Source organism: Ciconia boyciana, chromosome 8, assembly GCF_034638445.1.
Source record: "Ciconia boyciana chromosome 8, ASM3463844v1, whole genome shotgun sequence".
NCBI classification, from domain to species: Eukaryota; Metazoa; Chordata; class Aves; order Ciconiiformes; family Ciconiidae; genus Ciconia; species Ciconia boyciana.
In genome coordinates, this window is record NC_132941.1 from 46,856,164 (window position 1) to 46,860,631 (window position 4,468).

Consider the following 4,468-nt stretch of genomic DNA (forward strand, 5'->3'; position numbering starts at 1 on the left):
ACACAAGACTAGATGCTAGTATATGCTTAGAGGATGTTGGAGTCTTTTAAACTGAAATACCAGTCACTCCAATTTGCAGTTAATTGTTGCAGTGATTTAATAATTGTAGAAGGCAAATTTATTTGTGGGGGTTTTTTTTAGATTTTTCTGTTGAATCTAGGGAAATGAGCCCTGATTTCTTGCAGAAGAGAGGACCGTGTGTACGTGTGTATGTCTGCGTGTGTCCCTGACACCTTTTGAATTCATTGGCTGACTTCCACCAGATTTGTCAGAGGAGTAAAGATGTCTAAGATAAGTAAGCTTCTAAAAGCAGATGGCCAGGTGGAAGAAAATGATGTTGGGAGAACCTGACAGTAGGGAAAAGAGCAGAATGAGAGTGCACTTTATTAGAAATGAGAGAATCCATATGGGGAAAACCCCTTACAGATGTCTCAGTTGCAATAAAATTTTAGATATGGAAGTCACTCATCCATGAGAGAAAAATCTGAAGGAAACTGGTTTCATTGATTCTGGTGCTTTTGTTTTTGCAGCATACCTAGTTTTATCTGCATTCCAGTATTTGGGTAAGATTAAGAAAACATCCTTCTTTGGAAAAAAATGTAAGCATATGGGTGATTATGCATTCTTGGAAAGGGAGCAGTATTTTCTGTGAAGAGAGAACTGAAGCAGGCTCTGAACAACTGGGATTCAATAACAGTATGCTGGGTGATATTGGGTAAGTATCTTCCATTCTTGGGGTCCATTACCTGTTTTAAAAATTGGGTTAATGATGCAAAACACTTGAAAGTGTTTTGACTTCTGCAAAGAAATGATCCCTGAGATAGGTGTAATTAAAAGCTCCACATACTTTGAAATCTAATGTCTTGCTGCTGAAGCATTAGACTGTAAGATCTTCGAGTCACATTTTTTTTTTTAATGTATACAAGAGTGGCCACTTTAATGCTAAAACTTGAAGAGTCACAAAGACACTAGGCTTCTCTTAATGCTCTCCTTTGTGCTGCTTTATGAACAATAAAGTGAAAAGATACCATGCAAGGCATAAGAAACCTTTTAGTTTACCTCTTAAGCAAGTAAAGTTTGAATATGTTGCTGATGAATATGATCATGTACTGTGCGTGAATGTGGCTACATTGTCTTATAGACAGAAGTGTTTTTGAGCTTCGCTACACTTCTGTTAACTGGATCCATATTGGTACAAGGCACGTGAGATATTTCTGTCAGATGCTAAAATACAGGGAGGCTCGGGACTCCATGTTTTATGTCTCTCCAAATCAGTCTAATATTCTCTTTCTTTTGTTTGAATAAAAAGTTTGAGGAAAATTCTTTCCAGAGCTAATATTTCTGGAAGCTTTTAAGGAATGCATAAAGCTTTGATGATGACGTTAAAGATGAGTTTGAGTGAGGGTTTCTGGAAATGTTTAAACCAAACAATGCTCTAATCAGCTGTCTCTGGATGGCTCTGTTGATTGTCCACGTCACTTGAGTGTGACAGAGTTTTATACCATGGCCACAACCAAAACCTAATTTGCTCTGAACCCAAAGATCAGGTGTTAGATGGCAGAGCAGTGTTAGGGCTGAATGTACTCTGAAAGGTGTACCATGGCTTTGTCCCAGCTCTGGTTAGGAAGCCATGATGGCTGAGGGAAAAAACGTACAAACAATTTCTGGGGTAAGAAGACCTACTTCAGTAAATTTACTTTTAGAAAAATCATTCAAACAACATGTTCTGTAAACAAATTAATCAAATACTGGCCAGATTTTCCCCAGATTCATGTGGTTACATTAGGGTCAACCAGGGCCCAATTAACCTGTGTTAGCTTGCCAGGGTCATCTGATCTTGGCAATTTTCATCATTCCAATAAAATTGGGTTTGATTTCTGGTGCAGAGAGAACAGCTGTGATTCCAGGTCCTTGGCTTTGTCTAATTCCAAGGAGCAGCGTACAAACAAACTAATCATCTGAGATCTCAGCAATGAGCATGGGGAAGTGTGACTTATGTGCATCAGTAACTTGTGCAAGGGAACTAATTAGGAGCAGATGCTTAAACTTTCCTAATGTTTATATGAGGAGAACAAATTGCCCGTTGGCAGAAAAAGCCATCTGTAAAAATGACGTTCCAGCCTCATAATTTGAAATGTTTTCATTATATTCCTAATTTGCATGTACAAAATAAATTGCAACTATATATATTCAATCAGCAATGCAGCCTGAGTTATGTAAGACTTAAGGTCTGGACCATGTCACCCAGCAGTTCTGTAAGACCGTTACATATTCAGCAGAAGATTAGATGTCCATGAACCACTGTTTAGAAAAAAAAATGTATTTCCTCAAAAAAATAACATGCATGGAGGATCTTACAAAATCAACATGAGTAAAAAATGTCATTCTTCTCTGATTCCCTAGAAAAGTAATAATTTGCTGGTAAATAAATGCTTCCCTCTCTTTTTTCTGTTCCCCTAGACAAAAGAAAATAAATGAGCTGTTAAAACATTGGTGTCATGTAAAGGAGTAATGTTCTCAAGGTATGAAAACACATTCCCTCCCCCTTGCAGAATCCAACCTCTTTTAAAAATAATGAATACTAAAGTGTTTAGGGATCCCTTCGTATAAATCGTGTATGTCCCACACAGTGAAAGACCTGTCCATTCCCACAGATGTCAGCTGGGACATAAAAGCTTATTTTGGCTGCACTTGGTGAGTTCTCCTGCCGTGGGCTAGAACGCTTCCCTCTACCACCTGTGTGCTGCACTGCTTGATTCAAAACCAGACCACAGACCGTAGGCTGGAGAAGCAATAATTTGTTTCTCAAAGTCAGTCTACTGTAGCTCAAAACTGGCTTTGCAGAAGGCTTAGGAGAGGAGCATTATGATAGCATTGGGGTACTTATTTGGATAGTTATCCTTCTGGGGAAACCTTGAGCCCACCTGCTGGGCGGTGTGGGGGTACTTGACTGCCTGCTCTGGCATGCCAAAGACTAAAAAACCCAGTTGCCTTTAGCTCACGGGTATTACTGCAACACTGCCAAACCTGCAAGGGAGTCATCGAGTCTGATTTCTTGTACATCACAGGCCGCTTCATTTTGCAAACTTACTCCTGGTCAGAGTTCGGTATTGTATGTTAGCAAAAAGTGTCTCTTCCAGGGTGGGCTTCAGCTGTGATCTGAGTATTTCAAGAGATGGAGACATCCTCCAATTTTTTAGGTCATTTGCTTCAATATCTAATGACAGACAGGGATTAAAAAAAAAAAGTATGGCTACATTTCTAACTGGAATTTGTATGGCTTTCATTTGCCAGCTATTGGTTCATGTTAATGTTTTCCATTCTAGATTAAAAGAATCTGTTAGTGACTGATATATCCTCCATGTGAAGATACTTAGACATCAAAATCAAATCGCCACTAAATCTTCTTTTTGAGAAGCTGACTATGCGGAGCTCTTTGATGCCTTGCTACAGGAGATTATTTGCTGATGAAATGTTGGGGACTGCAGCTTGTGGACTTCCCCTTCTGGTGACATCTCTCAAGACCTTTACTGGACAATGTTTTCTCCAGCCCTTAAATAATTTCAGTGATTCCTTTCTGCTTTCTTCCCAAACATCCAGCATCATTTTCTGAAAAACATCCAAACTGACAGCGGTGGCCCAGCATGTGACTATTACAGACATGGGGAAAATAATCTCTCTTCTGCCTCACATCTCCTCCAGTTGCACCTTGAGCCATGGCATTTGCTGGTTTTGCCAGAGGAGCATGCTTGGAGCTTAGGCTGAACTTGTCTGCTCTGGCTGTATAGTCCTTCAGTAAAGTCCCTTTAAGGCTTTCCTATTGCCTTTTCTGTTGCTCTGCTTGCCTCCCTTCCTCCAATCTATGGAAAAAGTCTAAGATTTCCAAGGTCTCATGTCCTGGCATTCATTTCTCAAATAATTACATTTTCCCTAGTCATCTTTTTGTCTCTAATCAATTCTATTTTGTTTAAATGGACCCACCTTAACAACTGATCCAGCTTTTCATGTCTTTATTTCCAGATCATTAAGGAAAGTGCTTAGCAATGTGCAGGCCAGTATCAGTGACCCAGCTGGCCTCACTACACCCTCCCATACCGTAGACTGGTGATTCTCTATTATTAGCTACTTTCTGAGGTAGGTAATTATCCAGTTCTCCAGCCATTTAGTATGTCCTTGTGTGGTGCTAAAGTAGATGAGGGTCTCATTGTGTCAGACTTTCCCTTAAGAAGAACTAAGCAGCAGGCTGGTCCCCAAGGAGCTTGCAACAAGGTACACAAGAGTTTGGAAAGCACTTGCCTACATCACCCAAGAGATCAAGACCTTGGTTTCCTGGGCAGACTCTGCTGTCTGTAACATTGAGAAGATGGCTCCTGCTATTTGTCTGACCTTTGACTGCAGCTGTCAAAGAATAAGCAGTTTCACTGGGCAGTCTGCACTACTTGGAGCATCCCCAAACAGCGCCAGAAGC

At 40.3% G+C, this 4,468-nt stretch overlaps 1 long non-coding RNA gene across 1 annotated transcript; it reads left to right on the forward strand.

Annotated features, from left to right (window-relative positions):
- Positions 1–547: 547 nt before the first annotated feature.
- Positions 548–4,084, forward strand: LOC140655860 (uncharacterized). Its single transcript, XR_012043896.1, has 3 exons — positions 548–715; positions 2,461–2,522; positions 3,327–4,084. It is a non-coding gene; the product is annotated as an uncharacterized lncRNA (long non-coding RNA).
- Positions 4,085–4,468: the final 384 nt, after the last annotated feature.